This window comes from Ambystoma mexicanum, chromosome 2p (assembly GCF_040938575.1).
Source record: "Ambystoma mexicanum isolate Mex_15411 chromosome 2p, UKY_AmexF1_1, whole genome shotgun sequence".
Lineage (NCBI taxonomy): Eukaryota > Metazoa > Chordata > Amphibia > Caudata > Ambystomatidae > Ambystoma > Ambystoma mexicanum.
The window spans coordinates 1,179,820,236-1,179,840,025 of record NC_090923.1 but is presented as its reverse complement, the minus strand read 5'-3'; positions in this window follow the sequence as shown (position 1 = coordinate 1,179,840,025).

Below are 19,790 nucleotides of genomic sequence, written 5' to 3'. Positions count from 1 at the left end.
TGGATGTCTTAGCATATGGTGGCAATAGCGCATTATTTCAAGCTCGATGGGAAGCCCGATCCTACCAAAGAGCATTACATTGTAATGGCAATGAAGGGCTGGGCGAAGCAGACAAAGAGGAAGCCTGATGTGAGGCGGTCTATTGATATTGTAAAGCTGCACAGTTTAATTGAATCCCTAAGGATGGTTTGCTACAATGAAAGGGAGAGGGTTTTGTTCACGGCTGCCTTTTCACTGGCCTTCTTTGCAGCCTTTAGAGTAAGTAAGCTGGTGCCGGAGAATAAAGAGGGAGGGGGCTCTGGGTTTTTAAGTGTTGAGGATGTTCAGTTAACAAAAGAGCGGGTCTGCATTTATTTAAGAAAGTCCAAGACGGAGCAGAAAGGCAGGGGAAGGACGGTCACCCTCTATAGCATCCAGGGGAGCATGGTGTGTCCGGTAGCGGGGCTGACGGCTTACCTCCAAGGGAGGCAGCCGGCAGGTGCGGGGTCACCCCTATTCTTGCTTGGGGATGGGTCGGCCTTGAGCCGTTTTCAGTTTAGGAGGCTCATGGACATGGCATTGGAGGGGATGGGGGTGACTGAAGGCGTGTTTGGTACACACTCCTTTATGGTGGGTGCAGCCACATCAGCAGCCGAGGTAGGCATGGGTCCGGAAGCAATCATGAGAATTGGTGGATGGAAGTCAGGGTGTTTCAAGAGGTACATAAGGCCGGATAAAATATAGTTTTAATGACCTCCTGCTCATCTCCTTCCAACTAGCAGCAGCCCGAAGGATGAGACGGTTCGTTTGAGTAGTGGGGCATTCATTTGTGTCTAGGCACGGGGCCAGCTGGACGGCAGAAAGAGAGGAATTGACCACCAGCAAGTACCGAATTTGGTGGCACTGGGTGCCTGGAATGAGATGGGCACAGCTGCAAGGGCGCATCAATGAATTGCTGGGTAAGCAGCAAAGGCCTGACATCTTGATTATTCACCTCAGCGGCAATTATTTGACAAGCTTGCGTAGGGGGGCTTTGATGAGGGAGATGATGTTCTCATTATAGGAGTTGTCCTCGCAGTTGGGCGAAACCAAAATCTTGTTGTCCGAGATCATTCCAAGACAGGAATGGAGGGGAGCTGAAAGCCATTCAGCAGTGGAAAAGTCAAGGACGAACTTGAATGGGGCAATGTCTAAATTTTGCAGGGGCAGAGGTTTCCCCTAGATCAGGCACGGCCTGATCAATTTGTAGTCCCCGGAATACAATTTGAAGGACGGAGCGCATTTGTCATCATCGGGCATGGATCTGTTTTACTGGAATCTGTGCACAAAGCTGCTGGAATTATGAAGTTGGATAGGGGGGAGCCACGGTGGGCGTGGACCCACCTTTGGTGTGGCAGTGTTTTGGCGACCAGTGGCAAGAATCAGACTACGAATGAGCCGTGGGAAAGCCGGAAGGTTCTTCGCTCTTCTCGGGACCAGCGCTTCTTGTGGGCCTAAGCGGCAGGGGCGCTGGAGGTAGCAATAATGGCTCAGCTTCCCCCGACTAAACGGCACTCCCCCAGCCCAGGAGAAGGATGGGGGAAGCACTAGCCTACTGTGGACTTGGTTGGGAAAGGGGGAGCAAGTTTTGGACACGGAGCAGTCGCCGCATCTTCAGAACTATTTTCACAAAGTTTGTTTGCAGTGTTATGAGTTTATTATGTTGTGAAAATAAATCTGCTGCCTTTTTATGCCAACAAAGATGACATGTCTCATTCTGCACCTTTCTGGGGGGCTAGCAAAAGGGGCTAAAAGAATGAGCAAGTGTGTTGGTACAAAGATGGACGCCCAGGTTATGACAGTGACTTCCTTTATGGTAGTTAGGTGGGACTTAATTGGACTGAGCTCAGATGTCCATGGCATGCATGGAAATCCTTCGTACCATCTGTCTGGTCTAGTGGGGATAGTAGTGTCGTGTTGGAGTGCCTAGCCATGCACATACTGCATGTAGGTCCATACGACCTTGAGACGGGGAAAGGAATACATGAGAAAAATTAAACAGTTAATGCTGTTTCTGCTGCAACGTTCTGAAACCGCAAAAATGTGGTCGAAAAGAGGAGAGGGGTCCTGGGGATTGCCTGCTTACCTTTTGGTCAGCTTTCCTTCGTGCATATTCAATGTGTGCGCCACCAATAGCTTCCCGGTGTTGTGTTAGTGAAGCCTACGGTTTGGTATGGCGATGTACGTGATTAACGTGCTCCATGGTCGTGTGATGTCTTGGTTGCCAGGCGACCACCGCAAATTTGTGTTGCTGTGGGGTCAATGTGAACGAATGTTATTGCAGTGCGGGTGGTGGGGACCCATGTGCAAAATAAATGAGGAAGGGTGATGCAACCTCCTGATGATGAATGGTGGAATGGGGTGCATTCCTGTTTGGAAAGTGCATGCTTGCTGCTGGCAATATAAGAGTTCAATAGGTGATAAAACGGATGCCTTACTCTTGGTAAGTGCATCGTTCTGCCAATTTTCACTTTTCTCCAAGGGCATGTTCTACCTGATGTGCATGTCCTCAGATTAGTTAGCAGTGCATCACGATATTGGAATACAGGTAAGTACATTAACTGTTATCATAGGAACACTTCATATTCATTGGGCCTCATTCCAACCTTGCTGGTCCAGAAACAATGGTGCCGGTAAGCTTACCGGCACCGTTGTTTCCGGACCGGCAAAGTACAAGTCTGGCGGGCGGGTGCCCTCCTGCCCCGCAGGCCTGACCTGCCAGCTGCAGACCGGCACCCACCCGCAGAGTTTTACGGAAGCACTGGCACCGTTATTACTGGTGCCGGTGTTTCCATGGTCCCCACTCCCATGGGAATGGGGAACAACATTTTACCAGCGCCTGACTTCCCGGGCGCTGGGTTTGGAATACCTCGGTGTTACTGGCAAGTCAGGCACCGGTAACTGTTTACGGGTCCTGCAGCAACTGGCCGGTATCACCAACACAGTTAGCGCCGGACCCGTAATGAAGCCCATTGTCACTGTTAAGACCCAGTGGTGTGCATCTGAGTTTGCAGATTAGACGCGTCCCTTTTCTGCATTATTTCACAGTCTCCTCTTCTGATTGATGATTGGATGTGTTCCACTGTGAGAAAACTTACTTCTGTGTTGTCGCAGTCTTGATGATGTTCTGTCCAGTGTTGGGATAACAGAAATCTTCTATCCTTGTTGGTTGGGGGTGCTCAGGTGTTCTCCAATCATTGTCTGAAGTTCCCTGATAGTAGTTCCCACATAGTATTTTCCACAGATGCAGATAATGATATAAACTACAAATTTGCTTTTACAGTTCAACATTTGGTTCACAAAGACTTACGGAACTTGTCTTTGGGTAACCTTCTCTCCCGAATATCACTTCAAAACAGGTTATAGCTGTCTCTGTCGTTATGTCCGCCGTGAAATGAACCTTAGACCATTTGTACGGCTAGTCCAGTATGACTGTTGCATACTCATGCTCCGCTCTGAGGTGTTTCATTGGTCCTATGAAATCCACACCTCGTAGATCCCACACATCTTTGGCCATTCTTCTGTTCCCAAAAGCGCAATTCTTATCAGCATTTGTTTGTCTCCTTCTTTGCAAAGGGTGCAGTTACTCAGAGTTCTCTCAGTTTCCGTGTCAGTTTGTGGCCACCAATATTGTTCCCTTATTCTTCTTTTGGTGAGCGTCATTCATGTGCGTCGTTCATGACCCAGCCATATTATCTCGCTCCTGAGGCTGGTGGGAGGTATCAACACATTTCCTCTCATCAGTACTCGTTTGTGCTCATAGAATTCCATTTGTATTTTCCAGTAGCTTTACATTTCTGGCACTATCATTCTTTATCCTGGCCACCCTTTCCTGGTGTACTCTAATGTTTTCATTATGTTTTTCGTATTTTCCTGATTCTTTGCACCATTCTTCTGAAGTCATTGTTTCGTAACTTTGTTCAGCATTATTAGTGGTGGAGGCAGCTAGGAATCCATCTTTTACAGGAGCTTGTCTGTTTTCCCATCCGATATGTGCTCTATTGGAAGTCTCGCTAGCCTTGTTGTCTGATTTCCTGTGCTCCTGGCTCCCAATATATTCACTAACGGATTATGGCGTGACCACAATTTAAACATTCTTCCCCATAGGTATGTCCAGAAAGGATTTACTGCCCAGGTGCATGCTAGCATCCCCTTTTCTATCATGGAATAATGTTGTTCCGTGCTTGTCGGCGCTTTTGAGGTGAATACTACTTTGTAGGTTTCCCTTTGTGCCTGTTGCATTACGGCTGCTCCAATCCCACATGCACTCGCATTTACTGCTATGATCGCTCCATTCCTTGCATCAAATGGTTTGAGATTTGGTGCTTCTATAATGGCATTCTTTATATTCTTGAATGTTGACCTGCATTGATCTGTCCATTAAAATGTTTCTCATTTTATCAGTAGTCTCCTCAATTCTTCTGCCTTATTGGAAAAGTCTTCTATGAATTTTGCGTAATATTCCACCATTCCCAGTAAGGACTTTAACTGTTTCTTTGTCTGTGGTTTCGGGGCTTGTGCAATCGCTTGTACCAGGCTATCCTTCTGCTCCATACCTGCCGCTGAGACTGTATATCCGAGGAAATCTCGTTTTTCTTTGTTCATTTCACATCTCTGTCTCTTAAGCCAAAATCCTTTCCTCCTCAGTTTTTCCAGAACCCTTTCCAGAGCAGCATCATGTTCTTTTTTTTTTATTCCGTAGATCAATATGGCATCCTGAAAGAATTTGACTATCAGGAATACACTGCCACAACCACGTTCCTGGCCACTGTGGAAACGGTGGCGCCTGCACACCACACTCGGGGACCACCACGGCCCCATCCAAGATGGTGCCTTTTCCCCACTGTATACACATCGCTTGGAGCATGACCTGCCCAAGATGGTGGCCGCCATGTCAGACAGAGGCAGGAGCTCTGACGGAGTTGAAGCACATAATAATGGTGAATTGATCTTGGGAGGTGCGTTGCTTCACTCAGGGAACACTAGACGCTGTTCTGTTCCTCGTAGTAGTTCCTTCTTTCCTGCCTTCCCAGCTTCCAGTCCCGTTACTCTCCTCCCTTCTTATTCCCTGGATCTTTGCTTCTCCAGTTCCTAGTTCCTACTTCCTCCTTGTCTCTTCTTGAGATTGCTGTACTGATATTTTCTGATTCCTTGTCTGCTACAAAGAAAACACCTGCAAGGGTTTTATTCCACACAAGGGTTTCCCTTGAATTTCTTCATTAGGTGTAATGCTGCCTGTTTTAACTTTCAAGTAGCAGTGCTTTCAGGAGGTATAGTTCTTATGCTTCTCACCTTCAGCCCTTTGAACCCGAGATTATACTATCCAGAACTTCGCCACATAAAGGTTAGTGCCTTGTTCATAACAGTAAGTGACGCCAAAAAGCTACAACACCTAGCATGGACCAAATGCAGCAATTGGTAGCTGCTGTTCAGGCACTGATCACAGAGGTGCAAAACCTCAAAGCAGAGATTACTACCCAAGTTGCACCTGAAGTTCCCCCTGGTTCCTTGCCCTGTGCAAAATACAATGATAACTCTTAACGGCTTAAGGAGTTTATGGATGTATATACAGTCCAATTCATGTTTAAGGAATCCTTTTTTCCTTCGGACCACGCTCAGTTTGGCTACATGATTTCCAAACTTGCGGGAAGTGACCTGGCATGGGCTGCGCCTTTGGTCACCACCACCAATCAGATTTTGGACAGCTATCCTTGGTTTGCCCATAGTTTCAAGGCCATGTTCGGACAAACTGAACTGCCTTCTTCTCCCAGGAATCCCTGCTGGACTTCAAACAAAGAAATGTAGATATCTTGTCAAACATCACACAATTTAAACAGCAGCAGATGATGCATGGCCAGCCGATGCCCTGATGATGCTATTTTGATATGGCCTAAATGAGGAACTAAAAGATGAGGTAACTTGGGTGCCGTACACCAACAACAAAGCAGAACATATAGTCTTGGTTATGTAGATAGAATTCTGGAACTCAGAATGCTACAGGGAAAGAAGAAGGAACCATGGAGCATGACCTCTTACAGAAGCTCTCAGACCAGCACCAAGAATGCCCGATGATCCCAAAGCCATGCAAATAGGAGTGTCTCGAGGTCCTCTAAATTCCAAAGAAAGAAATCGAAGACATATGCACGGTTTATGTGTGTGCTGCGGCTCCCAAGACCATCTGGTTAGGGATTTTCCAGTCGCCCCTCCATGTCATTCGGAAAACATCTGTATCGAAAAGTCCCCATAAGATGAAAAGACTTCTCCCATGATGGTAGTACTGAAGATTTTCATCATTTGGGCAGCAAATGTGCTCCTAAATGTATGCACTTTAGTAGATTGTGGAGCCACAGGAAATTTTATAGATGATGCCTGGGCCTTGCACCATGGAATACCACAGATGCCCAAAGGAACCACTAGTTCTGTGGACAGAATGGATGGACAACCACTATTCTCTGGGCTCATTAACGAACAGTCCACAATATTAGCTGTACACATCACTTCCCACAAAGTAGATCTAGAGTTTGATCTCATCAAGGCAGGCCATTATCCTTTGATTCTACGATTACCTTGGCTAAGCATGCACAATCCATACATCTATTGGACTGCCAGAACATTGTTTTTGGCATCTGAGTATTGTCTCGTTCATTGCCTACAACGTCCAGAACATGGAGTGGTGGGGCTACACTCTCCCATCCATTTTAGAGCAAACCAACCACCAGTGCCAGAATCAAAAATTATCCATACCATACCAAACCAATATCAGGACTTCCAAGATGTTTTTTCAGACAACCCCCTCAAGCCATGACCTCCTAATCCGAGAGGATGACTGCACCGTTTACTTAACACCTCATGCCCAGGTCCTCTTTGGTAGAGTGTACATCTTGTCAGGTGACTGATTACTGAATCAAAATCATCAGCTGGGTCGTCTTTATTCTTTGTGCCCAAAAAAGAAACCACTTAATTAAGAACATGTATTGACTATTGTGGACTCAACAAAGGAACAGTGAAAGATAAGTACCCCTTGCCCCTAATTCCAGATATCCTGGATGCAGCCAGAGGGGCAAACATCTTTACTACATTAGACCCGAGGGGCACTTACCAACGATACATACTGGTGATAATTTGGGAAACATCATTCCAGACACCATTCAGCCACTATGAGTACTGTGTTATACTCTTCGGGCTGGCTAATGCACCATCATTTTTCCAATGCTTTATGGATCGTATCCTTTCAGACCTATTGCTACACTCACTGGTGGTTTACTTGGATGATATCCTCACTTTCTCAAAAAATCCTAGTGAACATGAACACGCATGTGAAATCTTGCTACGCTTAACAAAATATCGTCTGTTAGCTATACCTGAGAAGTGCTCCTTTCATCAAAATACACTAGCCTGTTTGGGAGATATCTTTTCCTCTAAAGGCACCACTTTGAACCCAAGAAAATTCACAGCCCTCTCTGATTGGGCTATGCCCAATACTGTCTGTGTAGTACAACGGTTTTTGGGTTTGTCGAATTTCTATTGAAAATTACTTCCTAATTTTTCCCAAAGAATACAACCCATCACCACATTTTTGAAGAATCTAAAAAGGGCCTTTGTAACAGCACCAATTTTGAAACAACCCAGCCCGCTGAAACCATACCTTCTGGAATCTGATGCATTGAAAACAGCTGTTGGTGCCATCCTAAAACAACACTAAGAGAATTGGAAGGAACATTCTATAGCCTATTTCTCCAGGATTCTTACCCAATCTGAAAAAATGTAAACTGTTTTGGAAAAAGTGTTTTTTTTTTTTAATCTACTTTTTGTATTTGAGTTTAACAGATAACAAAAGAACAAAAGAAAAAATCAAAGGTGATTGTGTTTCATCAAGTAATCTGGGTACAAGACATCAATAGCAATACTTTAATCGTTACAGATTATGTCAAAATGATGACAAATCATTGTAACTAAACTATACAAGTGGAGGTAAAGCTTGCACACCACAAGAGTCGACTTCTCCAGCATGGATATCCCTCACAGTTCTTGCAATCCGCCACTAACCAGTTTGGTTTGGGCTCACAAGCATTCTTCTAATATATTGAGCTGACTATGATGTCTAACAGTGCCCACACCTATCTTAGATGCATATATTTTACAATCAAATGTCTCAATGTGTAGGGCAATAAGCTAAGAGTAAAGTACTACTCCTCACGGCAGCTTGCCATCCGTTGCTCGATTCAACTTGAGTAAAACTGTTTCCCACTGCATTCTGATGTTGTGTCTATTCTGTGACATCCCCTGTCATTGTATGTTGTAGTGTATTAAGCTCAGCCCTGGCCCATCTTTCCAGATCCTTAGTAAATAGTATTAGGGAACATGCTCATCATTCTCTTGGGGGTCAGGTACACTCTATGTAACAGATTATTTTTAATTAATTCAAATAGTTGATTTCTGGAGACCATCATTGGATACGTAAGAACCAATCCCACGCTTCAACGTCAAAGGCGCAGCTCAAGTCTGTCTACCAAGTCCCCTTGATTTTCAGTTCAGTCTAGGAAGCTTTATTGATTACTGTATTATATATCAGCGAAATTTACCTACGGCCATCTCTGTAGTCATATAGTGTGCAAAGCTTAGTATTGTGGATCAGCTCCATCGCTATAGCAGGCCAGGCGCATTGTGCTCTACAACATATCGACATATGTTAACAACTGTCCGCTGGTATGGCATGGTCAGCATTCAACACCTCAAATGATAAAAGGTGTCCTATAGCAAACATGTCACTCCATTCATTTCCCATTTCAGACGTATGTGTTGTAAAATTGCTGCCAATAGATTGAATCCAGGACCCAGTGTTATTTCTGGTGAACAGGGCCTCCACATCCCCAATCTGGTGCAGTTGCGGTGCTATATCTGTATGCCAGTCTTAACCGATAAAGTATTATCTGCTTTTTTGATTCCGCAGTGTCTTTGTTTGAAAGCCACATAGCCACATACTGTAGCTGAGTGGCCAGGAAGAACTTCTTGAAATCTGGAACCCTTAGGCCAGCTCTAGCAGTGGCTGTCAACAATGTTATTTTCTATCTATTGCAACCCCATAATAGGCTTTTAAGTTTGGTGTCCAATATAGAAAAGAATTTCTGCAGAATCAAGAATGGGATGTTAGCGAAAAAGTAAAGGAAACGGGCCAGAACTATCGATTTAATTATTGTAACCTTTCTGATTACTGAAAGTGGGAGTTTATTTCAAACCTCAAGTGAGCTACCCAGGGCCGCAAGAGCCTTATTTGTGTTGTTGATGTGAGTGTCATGGTATATATGAACTCCAACAAAACGGAATGTATCAGGGCACCATTTCAAATTTAAGTGGAGTGGTTCCGGGCAATTCGTTCGATTGTTACAGTTTAGGGGACACATACAGGATTTATCTCAGTTGATCTGAGAGTCTACGAAGGTTTTCAAATATCTCCAGTATAGGCAGAAGAGGGTTGTTCAAATACAATAAGACATCATCAGCATATACGGAAATCAGATGACATTCCCTTTTTATCATCATGTCCAAGTCATCATATTGCACTCCCAGTAAGATGGCCAGTGGCTCCATTGCCAGTGGGAACAGTATCGGGGAACAAGGGCAACCCTGTCTCATTGCCCATTGGATTTGCCATGGTACTGATATGGTCTTGCCAGTCCTAACCTTAGCTATTGAATGTGTGTACAACCGCGAGATCCATTTCATAAGTGTGTCTCCTATTCAATATATTTTAAGTGAGGCAAACATCCATGAATACCGTGATGTGTCAAATGCTGTGTTTGCATCTAAGGACACTATCACATGGTCGTGATCAAAGGTTTAGGTTTCAGCTATTATATGATGGATCCTGCAGAGATTATGGGAAGTTTTCCTCTGAGGAATAAAACCTGCTTGGTCAGGGTGAATGAGTCTGGGGAGGAGAGTTTAAGTCTATTAGCAATCATAGCAATAAGACTCTCGTTACGAGTGTGGCGGTCAGGAAACAAGGGTGCTCGTAAACTTACTAGCACCCTTGTTTTCGGATTGCCACACTACAAGTCTGTCTGCCGTGCCGCTGCGCCCAACAGGTCTGACCCTGCTGGGTGCAGCGGCCGCGGTAGGCAGATTCTTCACAGAAGCGCCAGCACCATTATTAATGGTGCTGGTGCTTCCATCTCCCCACACCAATAGAGTTCCATTGGACTCTATGAGAATGGGGAGTTCGAAAATCCGCCGCCTGACTTCTCGCGCTGCCGGGACTTATAATGTCCCGGTGGCACTGGGAATTCAGGCGCCAGATTAGGTTTTACGGATTTGGCGGCAATCCGCTGGTCGCACCGGCGGGTTACCGTCAACCTCGTAATGAGGCCCTTATTAGTGTCATGTTGAGTATAGATAATGGTCTGTAGGTCCATGTATCTTGGGAAGTCTGCCAGTTTTCAGAACAGGGACTAAATGGCTTCACACATACTAGCAGCCAACGTCCCTTTTTCGAAAGCACAGAGGTAGGTATCCAAGAGAGTTTGGAGTATATAATCACCTAGCTCCATATAGAGATCAAAAGGGATGCCATTAGTTCCTGGGGCCTTGCCTGCAGGTAAGGTGGATACAGCTTCTCTCACACCAGGGACGTCAATTGGGGATTGCCAGAGGTCGCAGGAGCGACCTCTGCTGTTTCCCCAGCGACTTCTGGAATAATTTTGCGACATCTGGCCTGGCCTGGAACCTGGAGCTTGCGTTTTTTTATAAATAGTTTGTTACAAACTATTTATAAAAAACGAGCAATCTCTTGACGCCACCCCAGGCCTGGCCAGTGGAAGCACTAAGCAGCGAGGCGCGCCGGTGCCTTCAGGTCTATTACTCGAGCTATGGTTGCTTAGCAACCAACACTCGCCCGGGCCCGGGGCAGGGAAGAGCAGAGCTGAAGAGCAGAGCGATGACTGAGGATGGTGCACGGGTGACGGAGTGAGCTGAGCTTCGAAGGTACGTTTTGAATGTCCTTTACGGCCCTTTAATCAATAGTGATATTGGTTGCATGCATGGCGTAGATCCTTGGTGAAGAGAAGGGGCCTGATTGATTTCCTCTCCATTATGAGGGCAGGAGAGATGTCCTTGCTGTAGTTAGCGATATCATAGTAATTGTGTTCTAATGAAAGTGCCTCCCATGTAGCTGAGACCCATCACAGTATTTATTTTTAATGTCCTCTTCTCCGGCAGACTTAATCATTGCTGCAACAATTAGCCATGCTTGTAATAGCACTTAAGCAAGACTTGTGTCAGGCTTCGAAACCAGCTCCATCACACAAGAAAGGAAAAGGTCGGCTTGGAGGCCTGAAAGAGTTACATCTGCCCTTCCCCCCATGGCAAGCTGCACAATGCAAACTCACTGAAGGCAGCAAACAAATGAGCAATCTCTGGTCCGGTGCCTGACCTAGAAATGTATCCAGGGAGGAATGCGAGCGGTGGTTCCAGGAAACCTTAACTCCTTCCTAGGAGTCCCTGCTCTGGTCCTGCAGTGCCATCGGCTCAAACAAACAAGATTGCGAGGAATACTGAGCGAAACACCGCCTTCCGAAGGATAGCTCTGTTCTCGGGGGCAGGGTACTTTCAAATATACGTTATACATAACTTTATCCTCCCAAGATCGACAGCTCTCAGGGATGCAGCCAAGCACAAATTGCCTAATTGCTAATGGTGCCATTCTGTGGAAAAATGCTTTATAAATCAGGCCCACACATATTTCACCAAGCGCTGCCTCAGGCTCTGCCCCGTAAAATGAGGGAGAAGGGCCAGACAGGAGGCCTTAAAGGACGGTCTCTGACTCGCTGCCATAGACAGATAACATGTCAACCTGTCTCTAGCCTATGGCTTTATTCCAGTTAAAGCAAACAATTCTCTGTGTGCAAAAGTTCAGCTTTACTTTAAAAGTGCTTAATGTAACCAGTGTTGCTGCACGGCCACAGCGTTATGTGATAGTCACATGAGAGGTGCCATCTGAAGAGTTTGGGGTGCCCTGGGTGTGGTGGTTGCCCACAAGTGCTGTGAAGTGCTCTCTGGGGGAGGTATGCAGCTTGGGCCCATCCCGACTGCCCACCCTCTTGTGCTCAGGTCATGTGAGAAAAACACAGAACCAAGAAGGGAGGTCTTTTACCCCACTTGCCATCACCTCAAAGACAGCCTTAGCCGCAGAGGTATCCTCAGCCCGCCAAGCAGCAAGACCACCCTAGTACTGGGAGCTCTGGCAACAGATGAGCAGAGCTGATCTGAACATTGGCAGACGAATGCCACTAAGAAGCCGGTAAGATAGCTCATTGGGTAGAGTGCTGGCTCCTGCAATTTGTGTGTGATCTGCAGGTTGCAGGTGCAACTCCCAGCAAGGTCAACTCAGCCGTTCATCCTGCTAAGGTTGATAAATGAGTACCAACACAGGTGGGGTGATATTGTATGTATATTTGTTCTTTGGGAAGCGTTTAGGCGTAAGTGCTATATAATAACACATAATTATCGTTTGGCCTTGGACGTCTGCTTACATTCACAGTGATTTGGTAATATGGGCCTATACTCACTGATATTAATGATACATATGGTGATCCATTCTTGTATGAATTGTATATCACTTTACAATGATATCGTAACACACCACTGAAGGTAACTTGTTGAATCAGAAGAAAATAGGGTAAGTGCCAAAATCATTGAAGACTGTGGAGCCCATCGACTAGTCACTAGGAGAATACATGTTCTCTGGTGGAATATTCTCCCTCTCCCCTTTTTTTTCCTGGCTTTCTCCTATCCCTATACCCGCCTATCTGCCCCTTTCCCCCCAGAATGTGATTTCGCTATGTAGTCCTGTTGAAATAACAGGGCGTATCCACATAAAGCGGATATTGGGTTCATACACTTCCCATGGCAACATTGGCCTTGACACACTGCTACATATGATGATCCATTCTTGTATGAAATGTCACAATACACTGATATGGTAACCATATTTTTCTTAGTGTACTGAGGGGTAATGCTTTATAATGCCACTTCCTGTGATGGCACACGAGGGCGTGGTCAAATGACATCACTTCCTGTGATATCACACAGGGTGGACTCAAATGACATCACTTCCGGTGATGTCACTCTTGGGGCGTGGCATTGTGATGTCACTTCTGCTACCCCTGGCATTTTGGTGAAATGACATCCCTGTCTCACGTCCTGAATAGCAAAAGTTTTGTCCAGGGTCTCGGTTTGCTCCTGTGTGAGGGTGGGCAGAGTAATTATCTGTAGAGGCTCTGCTATTTTGTCCACTAAGGACTCTCAGTGTTGTGTGTAAAGGACTGCATAGTACTGCCTAAAGGTCTAATTTATATTGCCTTGTGTGTAGTATACCTCGCCAGATTCTAGTAGTATGGAATCAATTGTGGTCCGAGGTTTATCACTTTCCAAGTGCCGCGTCAGTAGCTTCCCTGTTTTGTCACCCGCTTTATGCACATTTTAGCATACACCATTCTACCATATTTGCCCAGTCTCTGCCAGCTGTCAAGGCACTGTATCCTAAGTTCACTAAGGGATGGTTCAGTATTCATACCCATACTTGGCAAGTTTTTTATGTCAGATATTTGACGTTCCAATAGCTTCAGCTTTCTAGTCAGTGTTTTCTGGACTCCTATCGTGGCGGAGATAGTAGTTTTGAGTGTTTACCATAAAATATCTGGGCTCAGGGAAATGGCAATACTATCCGAAACGAAATTAACAATGCACTCAGTAAGCAAAGAGGTAAATGCCACATCAGTCAATTCCATGGGATTAAACCTCCACATTGGTACAGGTGGTCTAGAATGGTGCAATGTGAAGGCCGCCACAAAGGGAGAATGGTCCCACAGTGCCCAGCCCAAGTATTGTGTCGCCTCCAAAAAGTGCACATGTTCACGTCCTGTGAATACATAATTCAGATCAGAGTAAAAGTAATTGGGTTGGGAGTAGAAGGAATATGTTTTAGTTTGTGGATGTGTTCACCATATTTCGACCAATTTCATATTGGTTAGGATTTGCCATAATGTCGCCATCACTGACGATAGACCAGCCTCCCAGACCAGGTCATATTTACCCACCATTCGCGTCAGGAAGGCAGCAATGTCTGTATTTGGGGTGTTGAGCAGACATATCCGTATGTGCCATAGTGAGTGAAGAGGAGGGGCTTTTTATTATACAAAGTTACCTACTCCAAGATAGAGGATCATTCAGTGAGTCACTTTAGGGTTCTTAAATGTTCTCTCAGAGTTCTTCCCTGGAGTTCTTCTATGAGTTCCAAAAGCTCTAGTCAGGTTCTCCTCGCCACTTTACGATAAAGATCCACGTACGTCTGCACTATTTGGCATCAATCATATTCTTCTGGTCTTCATGCAAGGTCTTATCCATCTTGGAGGTGTCAGGCACCAGCTACTGTGTGGATTTATCTATTTTAGTTTGCTTGGAGTGCAATTTGGGGCCAGTGTGCGCGATGTGCATACCTCCAGTGGTCCCGCTCTCTAGCAAATGTAAGGGGATGTAGAGCAGTTTCCCACACATGGTATTTGCAGGTCTCAGTATGTGAGATGGATGCCGGTGGGGTTAGCATTCAGAGTCCCCCCTCGGCGGGACCGTCCTATACAGGTACCTTATTGGTAAAGCCCCACAGTTTCACTCCTGAATTGCAGCTGGGCATGTTTTGGAGGGTTCATCAGGGAGTTCCGTCCTCCAACAGCAACACACCTGTCTCCTTTGCATGATCTCAACCCTTAATCCCTGCAGGCTCTGTCTTGGAATTTCCGTCGGACGGACTCAATGCTCGAGTCCCTTCTTTCCCTATGTTCTGTTAGATCGGTGAAGGCCACTGTTAAGGCATGGGAGTTGCTTGATTGGTCCGGTGTCTCAAACATCAAAATCTGTTTAGTCCATCAACAGGATCAGCTTCAGATCACAGGTTCATCATGGGAGCCTCTTCAAGTAGCTGCTCATCTGTGCAGCACTGGCTCCGGCCCCCCCACCCCCACTGTTCGGGAAAAAAAGTTACTGGTGATAAAGCTACCCTGCATTGAATGGTGACATCTATTGCTCGGCTCCCTGCTTCCAGTAGAAATCTGGACTGATCATCGGAACCTGTGAATTTCACAGCAAATGGAATGTCAAAACAGCCGTCAAGCCCGTTGGGTGTATTATTTCTCTTCATACGACCTTATGTTTACCATGTTCCTGGAACCAAAAGCACATAAGCAGATGGTCTTTCACGTAAAATGGATGCCAAACTGACAGATCCTGGACTTGAGAAGCTTTTTCGCACGGCCACTTTCGTATTCCATATCACAAACCTCCTCCAGTCAGTAAGTTCTGAAAGTCTTGACACCACCATGGACACCCTTAGAACTACTGACTTATACAGCTTACCCTGAGCAGACAGCCTTCTGTTTCACGGACGACCATTGTATATACCCACCTCTTCTCTCCAGAATGAGGTTCTACACATGGCATAAACACTACAACTGAATTGATCACAAGGCACTTTTGGGTGCTCCATCTACACAATGACGTCTGGGGTTACCTGGCAGCCTTTGCGATATGTCTACAGAACAAAACGCCCAGAAGACAACCCTATGGCAATCCAGTACAACCTGCCCTGCCTTCTGCTCCATGGAAACATATTTCTACAGATTTTATTGTGACACTCCCCACGTTTTCAGGTCAAAGCACTATCATTGTCACTATTGGCCCCCTAACTAAATTGTGCCATTTCACTGCCATGCCACGCATACCTACTGCTCCTCAAATGGCACAGTGTTTTCTGCAAACAATTTTTTGTCTACATGGTCTACCAACGACTATCATCTACAACAGGGGGACCCAATATACGTCACGTTTCTGGACATTAGTTTGCAAGACCTTGGGAACACATTGCTCCTTAAGTTCTGGATTCCACCCACAGACCAACGGGCAAATAGAACGTTTAAACCAAACCTTGGAGCAATATCTCTGCTGTTGTCTCAGCCACACAGGACAACTAGAAGAACCTCCTACCTTTAGCAGAATTTGCTTATAACAACTCTGTACATTCATCTACAGGATTAAGCCTGTTCTTCCGTACTTATGGGATTCACCCGTAGTGCTTTCCGACCGCCTGTCCTCTGGGAACTCAACTCCCTTCCGTGAACACACTCATTAATGATATCCAGATGGGTCATAAAGAAGCCTTGAAAACTATAGAAGAAGCACAGGCAGAAGCAAATGGTCTAAGAAACCTACTCTCTATCAAGGTGATACGGTTTCTACCTAGACAGTCCCTTCTAAACTATCCCCACTCTATTTCGGACCTTCCAAGATCCTTTGAGCCATTGGTACAGGGGCCTGCTGGCTCCAACTACCTGACTCCTGGCTCAAGATCCACCTTGTTTTTTACTTTTGCCAACCAAAACAACATGTCCACGATCATTTTGGGAGATCCAGAAAGGAGAGGGTATGTCACTTCTTGACATCTGCTGGGCCTGAATTTAAATTATCTCAGATGTGTGATTCTCGCTACTACCGTGATAGACTCCAGTACTTGATTGACTGGAAAGGGTATAAACCATGTGATCATTACTGGGAACCATCCACAGCTGTCGATGCTCTTCTTTTGGTGAGACGTTTCCATCGCTTCTGTTCCTGGAAACCAGGACCCTCTGCCCAGGGGAGGGGGCATACTATCAGGAATACATTGCTGCCCTGCATCCCTGGTTGATGTGCAAGTGGTGGCATCTTCATACTACACTCATGCGCTATCTAAGAATGTGCCTTTTCAACGAAGCGTACATGATGTTGCAAGCAATGTGAACCACCCAAGATGGAGGCTGCCATGTCAGACAGAGACGGGAGCCTTGACGGCATTCAAACAAATAATAATGGCAGATTCCTCCTGGGCAGTGCATCATGTTGGGATGCACGTACGTACAGCGTCCCACCCAGGCAAAAAGGTTCAGGTTGAGGAAAACCTATTAGCACGTACCATTGTTGGAACAGATGGAGGTTTGCGCAGCAGAAGACGCATGTATTGTTTTAGGTAGATTTTACACATATTAGATATTCACATGTAGCAACACAGAAAGAGCAAGAGATGTATTAATGTTGCGGTAGCCGAGGTTATACTGTGTGTAGTTGTGTTCCTAGTTATTGTCTGTAGTTAAGTGTGCGGGCGAGCTGAAACAGGTAGAAGATGGAGTCAGACAGGTACTGGGATAGATGCGAGGTCAGTGTGTAAACATGGCAGAAGCGTTGCCATATTGGATGTTAAGGCCTAGTAGATCAGGAACAGAATAGAATGCAGGCCCTGATGTGGAGCTGCAGCTCTGTTTAGCTCAGTTCCAAAAACAAATCCCCTTTCCCTAGAAGAGAAGCCGAGGTCAGAGGCACCCGCGGTGCACAGATAAATGCTAATTGTATCCAGCTGCAAGACCTGAAAGTGGTGGGCACGGAATGTGAGGATAGGGAGAAGCAGGTAGGGATGCGCCCTTTGAAGGAAAATTCATGAGAATAGGGCATACGGTTTTGCAATACCAATCGGCAAGGAGAATATTTAGAGAACTACTGCCCTCACCCAAGAGTGGTCATCCCATAATAATTACAAGTAGACACACAACCAAAGCAAATAAATCCCAGAAATTCAGTCTCAAGAGCGGTGCGCTAGTCACTTCATTACTGGCCACATGGGGTTTGAAGGAGATACAAGGGAGCAGAGGTGATGACACGTTCCGTGATTTGGGATAGGAGGAGCAGAGGTGATGCCAATACATTTAGTACAAGGTTGGCGAGGCAGCTTTTGTGCGCCGCAGCATCTGGTATAATGAGAAGGCCTATTGTCCTATCAAAGCAGAGTTGGCCACCCCCAGTTTACTTTCATTGCGTCTGGATTCGAGGGGTGCACATCACGTGGCAATCTTAATTTATTAATGTATCAATACGTTCAAACAACCGATCCCATACCTGGATTTAATAGTGACGATGTAGTAGACCATGTGTTTAGGGGAGTGGGTTTAGATAAGGTGTGGCCAATCGGTCCAGGAAATATAGGGAGGATTATTTTTCCCTTTCGGGTTTGGGTTGCCTTTCTCTTTACAAATTGGTAACCCTGATGTGATCCCAGCCTCTCTGGGAAGTTGTGGGTGTCCCAGCCGCACATCCTGGGGTGCAGTGCCCATCTACAGTGACCAGTCCCCCGTGCACAATCTGAAACAATTCACAGACGCTGTGTTGCCAAGAGGCCTGCCTGCTTCTTGGAGTGGGGTGCTGTTCCCAGATTGTGCAGGCCATTGAAGGGATCCCATATCGGAGGCTCTCGGGAGAACTCATAGATGTAAGTGCACCTTTGCAGGAGAAAACAACAAGGGGAGAGTCTGTATGTGTAGAGTGAGTTGATAATGAGTGTGTGGTTTGTAAAGACCACTTGGCAATATACAGTGTTTTCTATATATAGAAGTGCCCTGAGAGATCTCCTCTACTGAGAGGAAAGGTGATTTCACTGTAAAGGAAAAGAGAAGAGAAAGAAACAGGATCTTCTCCATTGCGGAGGAAAGTGCGAGGGGTCAGAAATGAAAGCTGGATACAAAGTTGGCATGGTTTTGGTTAAATACTTTTATTTAATTGAAAATGGGTTGAGAAAATGCCTCTCTGACCTTATTCTAAAGAGGAGTTTCCTTACCTAAAAACCAAAAACTAAAGATATGTCTATGTCAGGATGTCAATAACTGAAAAGCCGTCCTTGTGTTCAAAACATCCTATCATGACACTCACACTACAAACAAAACAATAAAGTGGGAAAGGAAGTATCTCCAACCTGAGGTTGACAAAAAAGTGTTCACAACTGAAAATTAGAATAACACCAGCGAAAATGTTCTCCAAGGTGAAAGACCTTGGGCCCAGAGGGTTGTTCCCTTCCCCTGGATTCTGAAATGCGATGGCAACATCTCTTTTACTAAAAGTTCCTTTGAGTCTCTCTCTGATTCACAATGTTCCTGTTAGGCACCAAGTTTTGTAACAGTCTTTAACACAAGAGTCTCCTTTGTCCTTCTTTAGTAATTCTTGGAGCTTTGCAACTCACCTGGTCTACTCCCCTACCAGGGTTCTCTATGCAATTCCAACCACCTGGTGTACTCTCCTGCTAGGATTTCTCTTGTGATTTCACTTGCCTGGTATACTCCCCTGTCAGGACTTCTCTTTGTGTTTCAGTTGCCTGGTATCCTTCTCTTGACAGTTCCCCTGTATCACCAAAATTGCACATACCGTTCTTGGCTCGGTATATCAGTCTGTAGTAATGTTCATTCAAGCTTTGCTCCACACTTGCATCTCATGCAGCCATATCTTATTGGGGCTTGAATCTGTACTTTGCTTTTTCTGTATTCAAACAATCTTCTTGTAGTTTTGGTATTAGCAATATCATAACATTGAAATTGTCATTGGCACGTCGCTGGAACGCCGGGGGTTCCCACTTGCTTTGGGTTGACTCACCCGTTCTTTCCAGCATCCCAGGTCCTGTTTGCGATTATGCAGCACTGCTCTGCCGCTCGCTTCCCACTCTGGATTGTGCAGACATCCCTCCGGTTTCCTTTGTGGCTTCGCGGTCACACGCTTGCTTCCCTTCACGTCCCAGTATGGAGAACGCTGCCTCTTCAAGCTGCCGAGCGCCTAGGAACTCTCTCGCGGCTCCCAGCGTCTCCACTGCACGTCCTGCTCATGCACTGCATTTCTCCTTCTGTCTCAGCGGACTCCTCTGCTCTGCCACTCTGGTA